General features: G+C 40.7%; 1 protein-coding gene and 1 pseudogene across 1 annotated transcript in view; one reads left to right on the top strand and one right to left on the bottom strand.

Annotated features, from left to right (window-relative positions):
- ERC2 (ELKS/RAB6-interacting/CAST family member 2) overlaps window positions 1–22,819 on the bottom strand; it is a 913,064-nt gene that overhangs the window by 813,307 nt on the left and 76,938 nt on the right. The window lies entirely within an intron of this gene.
- Window positions 3,586–4,071, top strand: LOC130834703 (60S ribosomal protein L21-like; annotated as a pseudogene).

Genomic DNA, 22,819 nt, shown 5'->3' with positions numbered 1-22,819 from the left:
GAGTTGGAGAGAGCAAAGGCAAGGGCCTGAGAATAGTGCCTCAGGGCAAGAGGAGCAAAAGGCCAGCAAAGGCAGAAAGAGGCTTTGGAAGCCTCGAGTCCCCAGTTCCATCTCTGGTGCCCCGATTTCTGCAACTTAGCCTCAATTCTGTCCTTCCCAGGTATGATGAGACAATATGGGTCATATCTTGTGCTCAATTCTAATAGCAGAAAGGTAAATAATATGCAGGACTTTCTCTTAAGGATGTCACAGTTTAATTAGGAAAACAGACATTACAACAGATAGTTGCACAGCATTATAGGAGTATACGGAGGTAGAGCACCTTAACCAGACTAGAGAAGGAGAGGAAAAGGTCAGGGAAGGCCACCTGTGAACTGAGCCCTATGGAATAATTTGGATTCATTAGAAAAAACAGAGGAGAAAGGGTGGTCACGGCAACAGGGGTGAAGGGCAGTTAAAACAAAGGGAGGAAGGTAAGAAAAGGAATTGGTGGAGGGGCAATAAGAGCACTCTGGTGTTGCTGGAGTGATGTGTGGCTGGCAGGAGAACTCAGGGAGCTGGGTCATAAAGGAGCTGAGAGCCACTTAAAGAAAGGAGTCTGGACTTTGTCATGTAGGCAGAGAGAGCCTTTGAAAAGCTTTAATCATGGGAAAAATGGGGTCCAATTTCCCTTTTAGAGAGAACAAGGAGATGTTTTCTAAGTCCATTGTCTGGCAGCAGGAATCCTTCTCTTACTACCTCTCTCTCTCCCCCTCTGCACCGCTCCCCGCACCCCATCCCCTCTGCTCCCACCCCAGCCGAACACCCAGATTCTCTGAAACTCCCATCAGCACAGATATGTTCATTTCTTGCACGTGATGTAAATAATAGGGACAGCAGCAGCTAATGACAAGAGCAGCAGATTAGCTGTCCTGAGAGCTGAGTTCTAATCCTGCTCCACCACTGGTTGGGCCTTGTGACCCAGGGTGAGCCTCCCATGCCTTCCACCCCTTCTTCTCCACAGGCAAAATAAGGATTAGGAGATCAGTTCTAGATACCTCAGAGGGCTGTTGTGAGAAGTGTGATAAAGTGGGTTAAAAATCACATCCCCACCATTGCTGAACATGCTAAAGGACTTTAGTAAAAGTAGCATCCTTATGCAAAATAGCATCACACAGCATACTTTATTTGTTCTCTTATTAATTAAAAGTATATAAATTCTATGATGTGGCAAATCTATATAAACAAGGCATCCAAATTTTATTTAAAGTAAATTAACAAGAATTTCTCATGTACATGTCTGATATTATATTTGAGGTAATCTGTTTTGATTTTATTGTTTTTTTCTCTAAGGTCAACATTAAATACTACTACTGAGAAGATATATCTTGTTAGATACCTAATATATAGCTCAAAATGAAAGAAAGAAAACCATGTTAAAATATAGTGAAAATACAAGGCCTAGAAAAAGAACACAGATACCCCAACAATGTTTTTTATAGGTAATAAGACACTGGTACCTCAGCAGGGTATCAAAATCCCTGAGGAAAAATAAAATGTTTCCCGAAATTAAGTAGCAACATTGCCTCTAAGATGAAGCTGCATGAATCTAGAGAGAGATCACTGAAGTTTGGGGGGGGGGGGTTAATCCAACTAATTTACAGAGCATATTTTGGGGGCATTATTAATTGCCTTGGGGCAAGCTTTCTTTTAATGGCACACATAATAGTCTGACAATTGCCCACAAGGTGGCACCAAACTCATGCCTAGAAGAGAACCAAGGGAATTTTTTTTTTAATCGTAAAGCATACGTTTCAAATACTCAACAGCTTCCTTTATAGCTTATCCTCAGCAATAAGCCAGATTTATAGATATTAGCTTCCTCTTCTCCCTATATGATACAAAAGTTAAAACCTATTGCTGCCTACAAGAAAACTTTAAAAGTAGACAGCCCTCCTCTCAAGATAGACCTGTTCTACTTCTGTGCAGAGTTTTCAACAGGAAAAAAAAAAAGTATGTAAATCCTAAAAATAAATGTCCCACTTCTTGGGGGGTGGGGGGAATTCTGAAACTAACTTAACACACTGAATGGAACCCAGAAGTAGATTATTCTTTCCTTTGTTTTAAATTTTATTTGATTGAGCTTATTAGATGAGCACATATAAATCTTTAAAGAACTGAATGCTATTTAAAAATTGAAACAGAGTTGCAATTAATACTTAATGTAACAGGTCATGGTTATTTTTAAAGAATAAGGTCTATTCTTGGAGGCCTTCTCCTCCCTACCCGCCTCTACCCTCTTCCATCTTACAAAGGCTGTTCTACGGTGAACTGGTCCAGGCCAGCATAGAGCTCTTGGAACCTATAATGAAAGTCATTTTGGGAACAGACACAATGCATCACTGTTGGGTTAGGGGCTATTTCTGCCAATTAAAAACAATGTACTGGTTCCGAGCCCCTGGGAGCTGAGCCTTCCATTTTGAAAAAGCGGAGGTTGTACAGAGCTTTAGATTATCCTCAAAGAGCCAGCTTCCTGTTAGCATGAAAAGAGGAAGCTACCTGTTAGGAACAGAACACCCACCACAGATAAGAGTGACCATCTGTGAATGGCTTGTGTTATGAGCTCATCAACCTTTCACCAAAAAAAAGCTAAAAGAACAAGGTAGATACATCCCATTCTAAGATCACCAAGCTACCTTTCATCAAGCAGCATCCCAGTGGGCATGCCTGAGAAGCTTCTCTAACTAACCCTGTTAGCAATCCTGAGTCATTTGTTCAGCCTCCAGAACAGTACTCCACCACCAAGGAAACACTCTTGATTGCAATCCCTTGGTTTCTATACATTTGTGATTCTTGAAAACACAAGGTAAACCTCATGTTCACTTATTTATGTTTCCTAAGCAAGGCATTGCACATGTTTCCTAAGCAAGGCATTGCACACCCCTAGACCACATGCAAGTGGTTTGAGATCTCAGGGACAAGGCATTATCAGAGGTTTGTGATGGTGCTATCTGTAGCCAGTGCTGTCCAGCAAGGCAGACACTCCTGCAGGCTGGCTGGAGAGGCAGGGTGGCAAAGGGAAGCAAGGGTGTGATTGTGTTAAGGATCTTAGAGCCTGCTCATTTGACAATTTGCATTCTGCAAACCTGCAGTGCTGACCCTGTGGCTCTGCCTTTTTCCACATAAGAGGCATAGCACTCTAGCATCTCAGAACACAACTCTTCCAAGTAGTCTAAGTGCCGGGCAATCTGGCTGACATTTTACCTCAAACGTCCCAGACTATTTTTAAAAATACTGCAACAAGTCCTTTCTTACCCTGATTTTTAAAACAACAATACTACGTATTGGCATCACAGAATGGAAAACAAATTCATACAATAAAATACTATAATAACAAAGCATGTATTCACCAAGCAATGCAAGAACTATAAGACTTTAACAGGGGAATAGCATGATGGAGCGATGAAGTTTTCACTAAAATAGGTCGAAAACTACCAGTCATTAGGCATTTTCCACATTCCAGCTACTGTGCTAAGCATGTGTCAGTTTCCTTTTAAAAATGTACTTCGCCTTTCGGCCGGAACCGCCATCTTCCAGTAATTTGTCAAAATGACCAACACCAAAGGGAAGAGGAGGGGCACCCGCTACATGTTCTCTAGGCCTTTTAGAAAACATGGAGTTGTCCCTTTGGCCACATACATGTGAATCTACAAGAAAGGTGATATTGTAGATATCAAGGGAATGGGAACTGTACAAAAAGGAACGCCCCACAGATGTTAGCATGGCAAAACTGGAAGAGTCTACAATGTTACCCAGCATGCTGTTGGCATCATTGTAAACAAACAAGTTAAGGGCAAGATTCTTGCCAAGAGAATTAATGTGCGTACTGAGCATATTAAGCACTCTAAGAGCTGAGATAGCTTCCTGAAACGGGTGAAGGAAAATGATCAGAAAAAGAAGGAAGCCAAACAGAAGGGTACTTCAGTTCAGCTGAAGCGCCAGCCTGCTCCACCCAGAGAAGCACACTCCGTGAGAACCAATGGAAAGGAGCCTGAGCTGCTGGAGCCCATTCCCTACGAGTTCGTGGCATGATGGGTGTAAAGAAAATAAAAGGCCTGGACTCTGAAAAAAAAAAAAAAATGTACTTCGTAACTGCACACTCCCAAAGGACCCATGACAAACCCTTGAATGTCCCCTTCTGTAGCATTCAACACACACTTACCACCAGGCTGTGTCAAGCACCATGATGGACACAGAGTTTAAGTGGCCCTGGTCCCTGCTCTCAAAAGACTTACACCCTAGTAGGGGAGGAGAACCAATACAAGGCTTCTATGAGGTATGTATCAGATACTGCCAAGGAGAGGGTGATTACTCACCCATGTATTCTAGATCCCACCTTTATTAGAACAATCCTTAATAGAAGAAAGAGGAATAAAATGAAATACACAACTGAATAGACTGGAATAGAGAAAAATCATTAAGAATCTGAGAAACAATTTTCTGTGCAATGACAAAATTATCTCTCATATGAGGATTCTCTTTTAGTTCATCAAAGAAAAATAAATTCTGTAAGAAAGGGGGCATTTACTTTGATGAATTTCAACCCCCTCAGCCTGTCTTTGCCTGATCTTCCCTCTGCCCCCATGCAGGCCTTGGGCTGAACACACCCCTTCCTTTAGAAGCACTACCAGGCCACACAACGCTTTCTTCTTCCCCTCATACCACATGCTCTCTCTGGCTCTAACAGGCTTATTCTGATTTGTTCTAAAGGAACCATCTCCTTTACACAGCCTTCCAAGACACACACACACACACACACACACACACACACACACATACACACAAACACAGCAGGTTGTGTTGGTTAGAAGTTCCATGGCCAAAATTGCCCCACTAGGCTGTAAACTCCTGGAGAGCCAGGACTTTGTCCTGCTAGTTATTACATCCCCAATGCCTGCAATGTGATAAGCACTTGATAGATAATTATCAAACTGTAGAATTTTAATTTTTAGATAACTTGATTTTCTCCCCCAAAAGACTGTAAGCTCTTAGAGAACCAAAAGTGTCCAGCTTCCAGAAAGTGCACCAGAAATGTTCACTAAATAAACAAACAGCAAATCTTAGGCCACAAAACAGAGTTGTCTAAATTAAATTACTGTTTCTTATTGTAAACTGGGATTTTTTAATAATAAATTTTCTTCCTTCACAAAGTCTTGTCCTCATTAGCTTTGCAGATTCTGTTGTTTGCATTCAAATGCCAGAGTGAAGAATTCAATAACAACAAAGAAAGGATTACTTATCTTCTCTGTCAAAATATAACATTCTTTTTTCCCCAAAGAATACAATGCATGATCCCTGACTCCTAACTCAGCTACACCTGTGTTACTAGGACTTAGAGTAAATAGGCAGAGAGAGGGAGATGGATATTTCAAATATCAGGTAAAACAAAATATCCTTTTACATTTGTAAAATAAATACCATTTCATTGCTCATATCTCCTGGATAAAGTGGCAAGAAGAAAAAACAAAGAAAACTAACATAAGGAAAGGACCCAGGGTCTTACAGAATGTTTAATAACCTAAGTTAAGCAGGCTATTTGAACCTTTGAACACAATCAGGCCTCCACTGCCCAGGCCAATGGCCCTCCCCCTCCTCCTCCCCCTCCCCCTCCCCACCCTCCCTGATTAGCACACTGAGGGAGCCTGACAGCAACACACCTTCATATGGTCTGTTGAGCACAAAATTCACAATTACTATAACCCAAATGCCCTAATAACTGCTTCCAGTAAATGCTTGCACCATTGCTCAGAATGAGGAACCAGGAGCTTCTCCCAGTTCCACTCCTCCACTTCACCCCCTCCACACCAAAACCTCAAGAAGTGGCAAGGAAAAAATACCATCCTTCAATAAAAGGTGAGCCCTGACACCAATATACAATGCGTTTACTATGAAAATGGAGTTGTTATTCTCTCAGTCGCTTTTTTTCTGTTATCAAGCCATCCCCTCATACCATTAACCCCAAGCAAATAAGAAATTGGAATTAAAGCATTTTCATCAATGGAACATCAGTTGATCCCATGGTGCCCTTGTAATGGTGGGTCATTCATTCAGCAATGACTGAGTGCCTACTGTGTGCCAAAGGTTATTACGCTTTACCTTCTACTCATCTGTTAGGTGTTTCAAGGACAGGGACACGAATTTCCACTTCTAAGCACCGTGACTGTTACAGATGTGAAGAGATGTACAACAAACCTTCACTGAATGTGTCAACAAAATCCTCATGGGATGTGTCTATGAAACGCACTCACATCAGCCAAAGTGCAGGCACATTCTCCTTAAGGCCACTAACAGCACCAAGCTGCACTGCAAGGATACAGCTTACCGTCTCTGAAAACAATGAAGTCTGAATACAGGTTTGCCTTTAATGTGTTTTGTTCAATTATTCATTCATCAGCTTTTACTGAACATCTATTTATGCCACCCCCTAGAGACACAACACTGAGACAGAGAGGCGCAGCCGAACCCTCATTGAGCTTACAGTCTAGCTAGAAGGGCAAGCATCTAGCCATACATTGCCCAGAAAAAGTTGTAGGGACTAGCAACTATTGAAAAAACTACTGTGTTTTATCAAAGTAAAATATAGAGCTCTGGTTCAACTGAGGCAGGAAAATGGAAACAATTGGTTTGTGAAAATAATCATTTGTGTGGTAAAAGAGAAAATGGCATTAGGGAACTGCAGCGGTGAGGGAAGGCTGTCTAGTTCAAAAATAATGTGGCATTTATACAAAACAGAAGATGCAGGCTTGGGGAGAGAAAGCAAACAATAAAGAAAATTGTCCAGAAAGTACCAGAGGGCTCAGAAGGAAGGTTCTGCAGTGAACTTTTGTGTGAGAATGTGTGAGAGTGGTAAAAGGACATCAGAGCAATACTAAGAATTCCACTGTCTTAGATAACCTGTTCCACACACACACACACACACACACACACACACACACACACACACCTGGGGATATTATCAGATGGTAGAGCAAATACAGGTATGTAGTTGGTAAGCATAAGTCATGGAGTATGGAGGCTCTGAGTAGCCTCTGGGAAGCTGGGAACCCTGAATCACTCCCCACTCTGCCTGTTGCCTGTGCCAGGCCAAGAGGAGAAAGAAAGTGACCTCGCACAGCTTTCAAAGTCTTTCTTTATTATTTGGAGATCTACCCCTCACCCCATACAGGGAGGCCAAAACCACCCAAAGGGACATCACACCAGAGGAGGAATCACTGGGCCACCTGATACCAATATTTCTGAGGTTTCTGAAACATTTTGTCCATTTCATTTTGGCTTCTTATGTTACTAAAAATCTCTATGGAATAGAATTCAGTATAACAACACTTGGAATAAAAAAGATATACTATGCACATTAAAAGAGCTGCCCTTTCTGAAATTGCTAACAATATTTTAGAGGCTAAAATGTGATCTCCATGGCTGTGTCAGTGTTTTTTAAACTTCCACTTGCTAACTAGAACATTTTAAAAATTTATATTTGCCAATATTAACATTCCTCGTCCTTTCATAAGACCATGACAATAAAAAAATGGCAATAACTTTTCACTGATACTGATTAAAAAGTATTCTAGTCACCTAAGCCTGTGTTGAAAAATAAGGTCTTTGATTCTTAAAGTGCATGACATCCTCCCCTCAAAAAGAATAACAATGGTAGCTTAGTAATGTTTGTTACTGAACTTAAATTATTTTGCCCTATATTTATTTCATAAAAATAATAATTCTTTATTTTAAAGTAAATCATTCATCAACAATTACAATTATCCAAGTGCTAGATACTCTGCTAATTACTTGGGCCAAAGAGGAAACAAAATTCAGAAGCTGCCCTCAAGAAGATGACCATCTAGTAAAGAGAACCAGGCATGCAAGCAGTTGTATTTAATATGTTTACATACAGAAGTATGTACAAAGAACAAAGGGAATATTAAGAAAGAAATATCTAAGTGCATCTGGGAAATTCAGAACGGGCTTACAGAGGAAACTCTTAAGCTAACACTTAAAGACTTAAAAGAGAGATGGACAGGCAAACAGAAAGGTCTTTCCAGGTGGAGGACATTAAAGGGGGTTCAGTAAGGACAGCACACACAGAGGTTGCATTGGGAGAGTGGGAAGACTATGGAGAAGCTTGCCCACCATGCTGAGGAGTTTGCTTTCTCTCGGGGCCAGCACAGAACCCATGAAAATTTTTGAGAATCAAAGGGATATGACCCAATTTAGGTTTGCTATATGAAATGGGGTAGATTGGAATAAGATTATAAAACAAGTGAGTAGTTAGAAAAAGAGTGAGTAGTCCAGGTGAGAGGTTATACACCCTGAAATAATAGCAGTGGGAATCAATAGATAGGTATAATACAAATGGTGTTAAGGAAATAGAAGCTAAGGGACCTGATAATTGACTAGATATTGACAGCAAGAGAAGACAGAAAATAAAAACATGATTTCCAGGTTCCTGGCAAGTAAATTTATAGCTATGCCATCCTATGACCTAAGGAACAGAGAGGCAGCAGACATGAATAGAAATATAGTAAGTTTTGGTTACAACTGTATTAGTCAGGTTAGATTAAAATAAACTAGAGTAACTGACAATCCCCAAATCTCAGTGATTTAAACAACAAAAATTCTCATTCATGCTTCATGTCTATCGTGCTTCAACAGACCTCCCTCTGCGGTACAGACTGATGGATACTCTGCCATCTGGAACACTGCTTGATGCAAAAGCAGGATAAAGGAGTGCTAAAGAGTCATACCATACCTTGACAATTAAATACTTTGGCCCAGAAGTGGGACACATCACTTCCACTCACAAGCTTTTGGCCAGAAATAGACATATGACTGTGCCTAACTTCAAGAGGGCAGAGAAGTTGCAGTCCTCCTAGATGTAGTTCAAAATAGCCCAGAAGTAGAGGAGAACTAGATATTTGTGGTCATCAGTAATGTCCATCAAAGACATGTTAGGTCTGAAGCACCCGTAGGACAACTTAAACATGCCATCTAGGAGGCCATCAAATGTACAGGCCAGAGCTCAGGAAAAGTATCAGAGTGGGAGACACAAAACAAGGAGCTACAAGGATAAATGTGAAAATTGTAGTCCTCAGGGCATCTATGTGAAAATGAACTTCCAAGGTTAACTGGTTTGTCCACACTCACAGAGCAGCATGAATGTGATGGTACCAGGCCTCTAGGAGTCTGACTCCAAACTCTGCATTCTTTCTGAAGATGCCTCTAGTGGAATGTCTTATTTGGATGGACTCTGTTCAAGCAGCAATTACCTGTTCAAGAAAGATGGCGTTATCTTAATTTTATCAGCAAGTCCAAAAAGTTACCCATATTTGTCCATTCTCTCAGAAAGCCAAGGTAAATTTTGGTGGCACTCACTCACACTTGGACAATGCCTTCATTTTTTTTTTTCCACATAAAAACCTATCCTGTGTATGTGACTTTTACAGTGTGAGAGTGACTTTTCTAAACTTACATGTCACAGTCCTCTGTTTTAAGTCAGAACTAAAGAAAGACTGAAATTTACACTAGAGAAGGAGTATGCAAACATTTTCTGCTAAACAAATGGGCATGGCTGTATTCCAACAAAATGTGACTTATAAAAACAGCCAGCTAATTATATTCGGCCCACAAGCCAACTCCTTCACTAAAGGACAAACAATTAATAACAATACTACTTTGGTGTATAGTATAAAGAAATCAGTAATTAGGGAATTTCCTGGCATTCCAATGGTTAGGACTCTGCGCTTCCATTGCAGGGGGCACAGGTTCAGTTCCTGGCCACGGAACTAGGATTCTGCACACCTTGCAGCTGGCAAAAACAAACAAACAAAAAAAGAAATCAGTAATTTGGAAACTAGTATTGCACAAGATGGAAATCTGGAGATCACAATAACTCTAGATTACAAACTCACTTAAATTACATTTCTAAAATTGGAACCATGGATTTTTGTGTAGTGTTTGTGAATCCCTCCACAGTTCAGTCTCAAAGTGCTATACTGGCTGAAGAGACACTGAGCCTGTTATTAAGCTACTACCTCTCAGCACCAGACCTATCCTTCCACACCATCTCTATGACGTTAGGGCTGGGGTTCTGTGAACCATACTCCCACCTTGTTAGCTGCTGCCTGTTAGGCTATGCCCACAGAGGGCACTAAATGGAAGCTATGAGGCTAGAAGGGGGTGGTGTGGCTTGTTCCTTCCTATTACCTACTGGCTACCTGCTCCTGTGGGTGGCCTAGACCTGCTTCTTCACTCCAGCAGCAGCACTTCCTTCCTGTGGCAGCTGCTGGCCGAATCCAGTTAGCAGTCTTTCTGGAACCACTGTGTCCCTCAGGGACCACAGTTCCAGCCTGCCTCCTCCTCAGGCCCATGTCCCAGCCCCTGCCCCTCACCTGAGCTCACAGACTCCATGACACCAACCAGGCAGTACCATCTCTCAAAGGTCTGGGTACCAGGCCCTCAGCTTCCCTCCTCTGAGCTCAGAGGCCTCAGCACCAGCCATCATCTTGGAGATGGGAGTTCAGCCTCACAGGGCCCCTCCACCAAGCTTCTAAATTTTAGTAATTCCAACCCTAGGAGTGGCAAATGCCTCCTGCACTTGCTGCTTCCATGATGCCTTAGTGTTCTCTTGTTGCCTTTTCAGTTCTTCAACATCTGGTTGATATTTTTTTATATTAAATTCTCTCTGTTAAAATATTTAGTGTAGTTTCTGTCTCCCGACTCAACCCTGATATAAACACAGTCCAGCAATTTCAAAATAACTCTAATCCTCAATTTTTTTCTTAAGCAATATGAAATAGACACATAATTCTGAACTTTACTAAAATCCCATCTGCTCTTCTCAAATACTACAGCTGCTCCCATGCCTGACTCCTCAAGAGTCTCCTCTCCCCTTGAAATTGTTCCACCCTTAGCTTCTCAATCTAGTCTCTTTTGTCTTCCTCCCCAACTCCTTTCCTCCTAATTCTCCATCACAAAATCCTAAGAACCAGTCTGACAAAAAGGATGAACCTCAGAAACTACAGAGCTGAGGCAGTTGGGCTCCTTTCCTTATGCCAGAGGTTACAAACTGAAATGTCCACCATGGGAAGGTGGGACATAGAAGGAGAAGGTGGCCATGCATAAGAACTCTAGGACTCCAATGTCATCACTGTGTAAGTGCAGTTTTGCACCTACATTCAGCCTCAAAGTCAGGGAAAAATTGGGAGCTGAGGGGCCAGTGGGGACTGCAAACTGTATGCCTATCTAGATATCAGAGCTTCAATTTTTCAAGAGAGGCCAAAAAATCAAGAATTTTTATGTGAAATCTCCAAGTTTTTATACATTGGCTCTTTACCATTCTGTGCAGGCTAAATGAAACTTGCCTAATCCTGCCTGCATGCCCTGTTTGCTACCACTGCACTATGCTAGCCTCAAATGCATTAGATATATTTCATTTTTTGTCAAAGATCTGATAATTAAAACTATTTTTAATAGTTACCTACAGAGCTCTGAATTATAACAGGAAACCAAACAGAGGATTCTTTTCCCTGTCACTTTTCAAAGTTACCACCAAAATGAAAGAAAGAAAGCAAGAAAGAGTTGAGTAACAGAAGACACTACTTGATTTAAACTCTCAGAAAATCTGGAATTCAACTTTACAAAAAAATTAAAAGAAGAAAATAGCTCTCTAAAGAAATGCTTTTAAAGTTTATTTTAGAAGGTGGTAGTGCTACATTATTTTTTAAGTAATATTTACAGAACAGTTTGTTCTGGAGTTCTAAATGACACAAATAGAGTAGGCCTGGTATACACACCCCAAAATGGTGACAATGAAATTAGGGCTTGATCCAGTGGTAAATTACCCTCTGCTCATCTCACCAACACCTAAGGCTCTGAAATGGAGAAGGCATCATTTGAACAAGTCGGCCACTTGGGTACGTGTAAGCACACATACCCACTTACCTCCCAAACCCCCCATGTACAATTACCCAGTCTGCAAGAGAAAGACACACTGGCTCTATAATTATCAGATGTGAACTAAAAAATCATGCCCTTTTAAAAGCTTAGCTACATTTCCCAGCCACACTTTACCAGCCTCAGAGCAAACTCCAAAGCAGTACGATGCCTGCTGCCTGGAATGTCTAACAGCACAGAGCAACGTGAAATTCACCTGCTGGGGGACAAAGCAATGTCTGTAATGCTAGAGTGGGGACAGGGGGCAGAAGGGGTTAACGGCTCATTCCTTATTCCAACATGTCTCTGTGTGCTATTCCTACGGAAGGAAAACATTACAATTTCCCACAGCCAACTTATTTTGTTTCACCTCCACAAGTGCTTATTGCCAACTACAATAAGAACTAGCCCATCTAAAACCCACGACCTCACTCTCCAAAAGCCAGAGAGGAGCCATAAGACCTCTACAGAGTTCATATGTTTGGCACAAAGGTCATGCCCTAAAGACTCCTTGGAGACCTACTGTATCTTCAGTCCATTCACTCTTTCTTGACAGAAAATTCTATCTAGCTTGTTTGATTTTCAAAGTTTATAGATCAGACTCAGGAAATTTCAGTATGGAGACAAATCAAAGACACTTGGGGATAACAAAAAAAGGCCATATATACTGTGAAATGCCAGAGCACATGGTGAAGATACCAAATGTTGAAGAGAAAGCAAGATGTGTTAAAGAAATGAAGAGGAGTGCATGAGCCCGTCACTAACAGTGGGCCTTAAAAAAACAGTGTTATTGGTTGAAAGGCCAGAAAAGACTGGAGCCAAGTCAAAGAGGAGAAGACAGAAACAGACAATATGCTCAGATCAATAGCAAAAGAACCAATATAAAATAGCCCAGAGGGGCAAAATAACATGATTCTCACAGCTGTTAGAGCAGCATCTGATGTTTATTGTGGACTTAGGCATACAGGCTCACTGTCTAGTGCTTCACCTGCTTTATCTTACTCAACTCTTTCAACAACCCTGTGAGCTGGGTATTATGTCCATTTTATAGATGAAGCCACAGGCTTGGAGAGTTTAAGTCCGAGATCACTTGGCAAGGGCATACCCAGAATTGAATTTCAGGTCTGCCTAGTTCCAGAGCCTGTCATGGGGAGGAGAAGAAGGAGAGGGGAAGAGAGAAAAGAAAAAGGATGATACTATTTAGTATGCAAGGTACCCACCATGCCCCTGACTCTCTGCACTTGGCATCTAACACTGCTCTATGAGGGAACATGTCTCTCTAGCACAGCATCTGGCCCAGGTCTGTACTTTCTGTATCTAATGAATGAGTACATGAGTCTTTCCACAGTACAATTCTATAATGTAGGTATTGTTATTCTCATTGAACAGTTGAAGAAACCACTATTCTTTAAAGCATTTGGTCTAAAAGAGAAGAAAGAAAACTTTCCCAGTAAAAGATAAAACCAAGGGTTATTTTGACAGGCCAAATGACTGCCCTTGTCAAAACAACTGATGGAATACTGGGAAGGAAAATAAAGCAGAACTACTAGGGGATGTAAAATAACAGACATTTTGTACTATTTCTTTTTCTTTCCTTTAATATTTGAGATAACATAAGTTGCAGTAAGATCAGCAAAGGAAACAACTCTTTTTGCAGCAAAATTTCATTTACAGACCAAATTTCTGAAAAGTTTACCCATGACAATGATGCAGGGCATCGTCACTTGAAAGAAAGGAAAGAAAGAGAGAAAGAGAGATTCAGAGACAGAGACAGAAAGAAAATAAAACTAACAACCCAGAAAACCAGGCAGCTCATTACGTGTTCTCTTCCAAATTCTGCAGAATCACACTTAAAGTGACAGATGTGAAGAGGAAGGAGGTTCACACTCAGAAAGGCAGGAGAACTATTTTGGGGAGGTTTATTAGAAGAGGTGGCAAAGTGCCTGGAGAACTAGTGCACAGACGTAGCTTTCGCATATTCACTCATTCATTCATTCATTCATTCATGTATACATGTATGCATGCAACAAGCACTTACCACATCCTGACTATAAGCCTGACTCATCAACAGTAGCTGGAGATACGGTGGGGAATCAGACATAGTCCCTGCTCTTAAAAAGCTTATAATCTGCTAGAAAATTTCAGGCAGTAACAAGTCAATTAATTCTACCCATAATGAGGTATATCCTAGGGATTCTAGGAACTCAGCCTAGGGGAGTAAGGGTTGAGGAAGGCTGCTCAGAAGTGGCATGTGATTCTTGAAGGGAAGGATAACCAAGGAAAGAAGCAGAAGGAGGGTTGGAGAGGTTATCAGGGGTAGGACTTTGCATGCCATGGTGAGATCTTTATATTTCACCCTGAAGAAAATTGAAAGCCATTCAATGCTCATTATTAGGGGAATTACATGTCCAGCTTGGCATTAAAAAATAAAAATCTGGAGAAAATATAGATAACAGATTGGAAAGAGGTTTAGATTGGAGGAGAGGAGGTAAGTCAAGAGACTACTATAGTTGTTCAGGCTGGAAATATCGAAACCTAAACTAAGGTAGAGATGCAGGAAGGAAGGAGAAGGAAAAGGAGGGAACTGAGTCGAGTCACTTGGGGGAAAGAATCAATAGGAATTGGGAACCAATTTGGACAGGGGTTATGAAGAGTCAAGGATGACCTCAAAGTGTGTGATTTGGCTGTGGTGGGATTGGGATGTTGGAAATGTTCCCTAAGAAAGAGACACAGGATAAAACTGGTGGAAGGTAACAAGCTCAGACTTGGACATACTGAGTTTAAAGTATCTTTGTCTGGTGAGAGCTCCTAGTTATCTGTGCCTCTATATCATACTCACTGAGTTATCTACTGCTACAGAACAATATTAGCACAAATTCAGTAGCTTCAAGAAACATATTTATCTCAGAGCTTCTGTGGGTCAGGGGTCCAGGTATATCTAAGCTGGTTCCTCTGAAAGGCTACAATCAATATGTTAGCCAGGGCTGGGTTCTCCTCTGAAACTCAGTTGGGGAAGACTCCATTTCTTAGCTTATATGACTGTTGGGAGCATTCAGTTCATCGTTGATTGGTGTCCACCCTAGGCTCCTTGCCACAAAGCCCTTTCCATAGGCAGCTAACAACATGACAGCTTTCTTCTTTAAATCTAGCAAGAATAAGTATCTCCTTGAAACACAGGCATTACAATCTTATGTAACATAATCACATACATACCATCACCTTTGCTATATTTTATTGGTTAGAATAAAGTCACAGGTCTTCCCCTCCCCCACCTCATTCAAGGGCAGAGGATCACAGGAAGGCACAAATCCAGGAGGTAAGGGTCATGGAGGCCACCTTAGAATTTATCCACCACAGTCATTTTCGTTTGGTCTCCAAAAATTGGAAACCCTTGGACCTTCTTTCTTATCTCCTACAGCCCATGGCCAAAGCACTAGATACTGAGTGGTATGCAACTACAGATTCATGACCCATCCAACCCTCTCAATTCAATCTCTTCCATGAAATCTTTCCAAGGAAGCTCCCACCTCTGCTCCTGCCCCACACCCCATTCTGTTCTGATAGCATTTAAAATCTAAACTAATAATTTCCAAAATTTGAGGGTCAAAAAATTTCATAACCCCCAGGAAAGCGGGGGTGGGGGAGTGGAGGGGCTGGGATGAATTGGGATTGCCATATATACATTACTAAGAAAACAAATATCAAATTGTACACTTTATTTAATTTTTTTAACATACTGATTCAATTTATACGACACTCTAGAAAAAACTAATCTTATAATGACAGACAAGACATCAGTATTTTGCTGGGGCCATGGTTGGGGGTAAGGATTAACTGGGAAGGGACAAAAGGGAATTTTTCAGACTGATAGAAATGTTTTATATCTTGATTGTGGTAGTGGTTATAGATGAATACTTTATTAAAGTTCATGGAACTGTGCACTTAAAATTGTGTTACAGTGTGCAAATTATATCTCCAAAAAGTAGATTTAAAAAATTCTTGCCACACATGTTCCATGTTAGAAAAAGATCAAGACAAGCAAAGAAAACAACTAAAAGTCATCTTTAATCAACCATACACAAAACAATTTGTATTTTATTCCTATATATCCCATTAAATAATTAAATTGTACACTTTAAATATATGCAGTTTATTGTATGTCAATTATATCTCAATAAAAGCTTTAAAAGAACTTAAAATTAAAAAAACAAAAACAAAAATTTCAAACCCCCCAAAAGAAATAATAATAGCTACCATTTATTAAATGCTTGCCATAATATATATCACTCATAATATATATATACTAGAAACCATACATGCAATATCTCATTTAATCCTCAAAATGATACTAAGTAAAGTGTAAATATTATTCCTATTTTACAGATGGGAAAATGGAGACACAGAAAGGACAAGACATTTACCCAAAGTCATATAGCTAATTAAGTGGTGGTTACTGGGCATTCTCACTCCAGAGCCCACACTCAAAGCCAGACCTGGCACTTAAACATAACCACTTGCATTTCTGGGATTCTCTGAGTGAGAAAATAAAAATAACCTAAAGCTACTTTGAGTTCAATAAATATATTTATAGTTTCTTCCTACAATAGAATCTATAAATATTTGCAAAACACAGTACATACATGTGCAAATGTTTATTCCCTCTACAGACAGTGAGGATTAGCGACATTTGCAGAGCCTCACAGCTTTCCCTACAAGGCTCCTCAGCTGGGCACCAGTGGCCCCTGTCACATTCTTTTGGTACTGGGATTATAGTCTGTATCAGCAGTTCTCAACCAGCAGTGGTTCTGCCTTCCTGGGGACATTTGGCAATGTCTGGAGACATTTTTGATTGTCATGACTAGGGAGGTGGTGCTATTGGTATCTGGTGTATAAAGGCCAAGGATGCTGCTAAACTTCTTACAAAGCACTGGGGAGCCCCCACAACAAGAAATTATCCAGCTCAAAATGTTAATAATGTCAAGCTTGAGAAACCCTGATGCATATCAATACAAAATTCTCTCATCATTTTATATATATTTTTCCTAACTTTCCAGCTATCTGAGTTCCTCATCACCCCACCTTTTCCAACCTACACCTAAATTCCAAACATGGTGAGTGTCCAAGAAATAGGAATTGAAATTTATTTTATAGAGTAGGCTTTATTTCTACAAGAGTAATTTATTCAATAGTTAACACATTCCCTTCAAATTAAAAGCTTCTACTTTGAATTTACTAAAGGCTAATTCACTTCTGGAATTAATATATCCTTACCCAGAGCAACCTCTGGCACCTGTATATTTGAATTAGCAAACAATCCCCTGGTTTAGAAAAATCAGATAAATGAACAATATGCAAGATGGAGACAAACAAAGAGACCCAGAAGCATCATCAAATGCCAAGGACTGGAAGGTGTTTATTTCCTCAAGCAACTATTCACCCCTTAAACATATGAAAGGCAAGGACATGCAAATAAACTAGCTTCCCAAAATGATTCTTTTTATTTTTTAATCACAAAGCATTGTGAAGGAAGAGAACACTGTTCTAAAGCATGTCAGATATCTTTGCTGAATGATGAAAAGAGTCCCCTTTTTTTGTTAACACAAGTAGGAGTTGTGTGTATACTAAGTAGAAAATACATTATAATTCTAAGAAGGAGAAGAAGCCTTTATTCTATTTTCAACATAAAGAAATCTAAACCTGTATTCCAGACAATGAGTCAAATGACCATCCCAACAAATTTTTTACCAAGTAGGAAATCACCATGTTGTATATTTCCACGCCTCTGTGAGCCAATCTCAGGGCACAGACTGGCTCCTCTTTTGCTCTCAGATAAACAAAAAACAAGTCCATTGAATCCCCAAATAACTTAAAACCTTTGGGACCACGCCCACACTGCTGAGAAGACTCCAAATCTGTTCTGTCTGCTCCAGCATTGTACTTACCACAGGGGAGCTGATGAATCAGGCTGGACAGGACCACACGGTCTCTGAAATTCTGTCTTGATTACACCCAATTAGTGAAGCCATAGACAGAAGCCCAGTGAATCAGACAGCCTGGAAACCCAGCACAGTCAGCAGGACTAGAAAATCAAGGCCATTAGCTCCCGCTGTTTCCGACCTCTTAAAGAATCAAATCCAAGCTAGTTGTGAAAGACAATGGCCACTTTGTACAATCGACCACAGATTATTTTTAATGGGGGCAGGAGAGATTCAAAGCAGTGGGGGAAACTCCAAAATCACTATACATCACATTTGGAATTCTCTGAAGGTTATTCTTTGAAACAACAGATCTAACTTCTCAAATATAATTTTCCTAGGCACATGCCTGAGCACATGCCAAACAGCATCAGAAAACAGCAATATAAGTATGTACCAAGGCCTGGGGTAAAGTGGCCTGGGGTTAAAGTTCATCTGAGCATTTGCCTGGTTCTACAGGAGTCAGTGAACACAAGTGGGTGGACTGAGTCCTTGGCTAAGATCTGAGTAGGCGTCTAGTTGGTGTATGCCTACACCCTTCACTCATTCCACCTACATTGGCTGAGCATTTACTCACACATGGGGCCTTTATTCTGACTTTTCCTTGCTTTTCTGGTGTCTTCTCACTCAGATTCTATACTTTCTCCACTTGATTTAGTGGCCTAAATCAAGCTCTACCTCCACGAAGAAGCCAACCCTGACCAACTGCAGCCAACATGACCTCACATTATTCTCTGAATACGGGATGTCAAGGCAGCTGTTTGTGGAGCTCTTATGATGTTCCAGGCACCATGCTCAACCCTTTAAATATAACTGACCTCATTTAATTTTCCTATGCCAGGTATATATCACTTCCCCCACCTTACTGATGAGAAAATTGAGGCTAACAGAGGAAAAGTAACTTGCCCCAGATCACACATAAGCAATGGAGCCCCTGTCTGTCTTGGGCACTACATCAGGGCTCAGTAAGTTTTTCTGTAAATGGCCAGATATTGAATATTTTAGCTTTGCAAGCCACATATTCTCTGTTGTAACCTCTCAACTCTGTCTGCCATTGTAGTGTGAAAGCAGTCATTTAAAAATGAACAAAAACATTCTTAGCTCACCAGCAGCATGAAAACAGGTGGTCTGGAGGCCTGTTTGAAACCTTACCCCTATGTAAAGTCAGTGGACTACAAGCACCTGGCAATACTCTCCCCACTCCAACACACACAGCTCTAGACTTACACATAGTAACAGAAACCTGTATTAGGCACTTGTTAGGAGCCAGACTCTAGCCCTATTTCCCAAAGACCTAACAAAACCCTCCCACCAGGCAGGAGCCATCACTATTCCCACGTGAGCAGACGTGCTTCAATAAGTGAAAGAATTCACAAGGTTGCCCTGCTGGTTAGGCGTGTGGGCTGGGATTTGAACCCAGACAGTGTGACCCCAGAGCTGCATTTTCTACCTCCAAGGCCTATATATGCCCAAGTTGAAGCTGGAACCCACACCTCTTCAGTGTGACCATCCAGAACTGAGTCCTGGTGTCCTGGCTACTCTGCGTCCCATGTATGTCCACAAGAAATATGGGGCTACTGCAGCCCCTGGCCTCCCGAGGCAGGTCTCACATGAAATGCCACTTCTCACCACTTTGAAGGCACAGAAAACATTCCAGATAACTAAAGATCAAAGGTCATTTCAGAGGGCCTGATTGCATATTCCATTGTTAAACTTCAATGAGCCATTACATTCAGTGGAATGAATGATCTAAGCGATCAAATACATCATGTCCCACAATGCCATTTTTTAAAAATTATAAATAAATATTGCAAGCACCAAGGAAATCACTTCCCAGAGCCGTTTTCATTTATAGTCCCCACTCCATGCATGCTTGATTCTGAGGCACCAACCTGCCCTATTAAAGCAGGTCGTCCATATAAAGTTTCCTCCTCCATAAGACTTCTTCTGCCCCAATTCTGCAAATAATGGATAAAGACAAGCCCTGATGCTGGCTGAGGAGAGAAAAATGGAAAACAGGTCCTGATTACAAAGAATAAATCTTTGCTCATATGTCATCTAGTGGAACAAACATGAGTTTAAAGCTAAAAAAGTAGTTTACTGTTGGAGTGACCTTGAACCTCACTAATCCTCAAGTTCCTCATCTAGAACATGAGAAAAAAAATGGCTGTGGCACAGGTTCCTAATAAATGAAACAATATTTCTAATGTGACTGGCCCAAACACCAGCCCCAACCTCTTCTCTTTTCTCTTATGTAAGGATTTTATTTTAAAACACATGAAACAGAATAAATGTCACAGTGGCTGTTGTTTCACTTTTCATACACATTCTTTTAAACTCCAAATTAGCATAAGGTAAAAGAGGCACCGTGACACATTTAAATTAGAATTATCTAAAGTGGTGGTCTTCCCAGATTTTTTTTTTAGGTCCACAGTCAAGTGTATGAAATGGTTAACAGATTAAAAGCATATTTCAAGCTAGCTTACATAGTCAGTGTGGGTAACATTATACAACAAACACCTAGTGTTAGTTATGGCCAGACATAGCTTGGTTTTCAAAAGGTAACTACACCCTTAAATGTGTAGTAGATGTCCAGTCAGGCTAGTAACAGGCTATGGAAACTAAGCCTTGGTTCACATCTCAACTCTTAATACTTAGTAACTATGGATGTGGGCAAACCCCTAGCCTCTTCAAGCTCTGTTATCCTCATCTATTATATGGAATGATGGTGCCTGCCTCCTGAGCTTGTTATGAGGGTGAAATGAGATAATCCAGGACTTCCTAGGTGGCACAGTGGTTAAGAATCCGCCTGCCAATGCAAGGGACATGGGTTCGATCCTTATCCCAGGAAGATACCACGTGCCATGGAGCAACTAAGCTCATGAGCCATGACTACTGAGCCCATGTGCCGCAACTACTGAAGCCCACATGCCTAGAGCCCGTGCTCTGCAACAAAAGAAGCCACCGCAATGAGGAGCCCGCGCACCACAACAAAGAGTAGCCCTGCTCGCCACAACTAGAGAAAGCCTGTGTGCAGCAACAAAGACCCAATGCAGCCAATAAATGAATACACACATATATACATACATAAATTTAAAAAGAAAAAGAAATGAGATAATCCATGTAAATGCATATAAAATCCATATTAAATATAAAGCATTTAATATACTGCCTGGCTCCTTATAAGGATTCAATACTTGTAAGTTATGATTATTAGTGTTTTATTAATGTTGGCTTATGATCATTGAGGAAATTCTAAAGAACATGCAGCTCAAAAGAAGAGCTGAAAGAGAATTCTGAGCAATAAAACTACTGGGAAGGGTGGATGGTCTAAGGTGACATCTTGACAAGGGTTAACTCACTTGATAGAAGTTTATTTCAACATGTGTGCACATGTGCATGCATCTGCAAAGATGTGTATGTGTGCCTATTCTGGCATATTTGCTAAAAACCCCACCACATTATCATCATGCCTTGTGAACCTAACCAGACTGGGGAGTCTATCACAGAACAACTGTCAAGTTAAAATTGGATCCTTGCTGTCCAAATGAAGGCAGTTTTTCAATTTCCTTTTCCTTTCTCCACTTCTCATCAACCTCCCACAAATGAACACGCTTACCCAAGCCAAGAATATACAGCTCAGAAATGAGATGAGGAAAAAATTAAAATGAAAAAGAAAAGCCTAGGAAAATAAGGATATCAGAGAAAGTAATCAAAGAGCATCACCACTTGATTATTCACACAATTAACACTATGACCTTCCCTGCACCAGATACCCTATGAACTGCTGCGTTGTTGTCTCTAATCTTTATAACCAATATGAAAAGCATATATTCTTATTTCACAGATCAGGAAATCAGGGATTTTATATATGAAGTGACTTGCCCAAGGCCATCTAGTTCATGGTCAGGATTTGAATCCTACACTCTTTGGTAAGAAAACTCTTCCAAATAGCCCCTGCCACTTCTCCAAGCTCTGTGACAGGCATGGGGTCCTGTATAAAGAAACTAAGCTTGGCTCTTGCCCTCAAGGAGCATAGAGTCAAATGAGAAGGACAGAGGCAAATAATGATGATACAACGTAAAGCATGATCTCCAGGGCTAAAAACAATATGCCATGGGAGCTCCAAGGAGAAAGGGATTCAATCTAAGAATAAAAGGGCAAATTTTCCCTCAGAAAAGAGGGAAATAGGCATCCAGGCTTGGGGTAATCATGCAAACAGAAGCACAGAGATAGGAAAGATCCTTGCATGTTAGAGGTAGTAAGATGGGAGGTACATAACTAAGCTGTGAGGGAAAGGGAAACAGACTGGAGAGGAAAGTAGGGGCTGACAATGAAAAGTCTTGTCAGCCATGCTAGAGAGTATAGAGTGGATTCTGTAGACAAATTACAGGCAGAAAAAGACCAGCAAAGCAGCTGCTGCCCCAGGACAGAGCAGAGAAGGTGAAGCAAGAGGACAATGGGGTGAAGTAAAGGCACATTCATGGGTTAGAGATGTTGTGAGAGGCAAGGACATCAAAGGCTGACATGAAACACATAAAAGAAAAGATGATGCCTTCTCAAAGAAGGTCCAACCAGACAAAAACAGCCCATAAGAGAAATAACAACAGTACAGGATCCTTGATACTTAGGAAACAGAACTGAAAACAGAACAAGCCAATAGCATATTTGATTTAGACCAGTAAGAAAAAGGGAGAGAAAGTTTCAAAAGTGAAAATGATGGAGATTAGCACAAGGTCTCCAACAGAGATCAACAGAACCCAAAACGTAAAAAAGTAAAACACAATCTTTTGCGTTTCAAGAGGAACTTAACTAAAACAAATAAGAAATTGAAAGCAACAACAACAACAACAACAAAAACGTAATAAGTTTGGTTT

Source organism: Hippopotamus amphibius, chromosome 13, assembly GCF_030028045.1.
Source record: "Hippopotamus amphibius kiboko isolate mHipAmp2 chromosome 13, mHipAmp2.hap2, whole genome shotgun sequence".
Classification (NCBI taxonomy): Eukaryota; Metazoa; Chordata; class Mammalia; order Artiodactyla; family Hippopotamidae; genus Hippopotamus; species Hippopotamus amphibius.
This window is presented reverse-complemented; position numbering and strand designations above follow the sequence as displayed.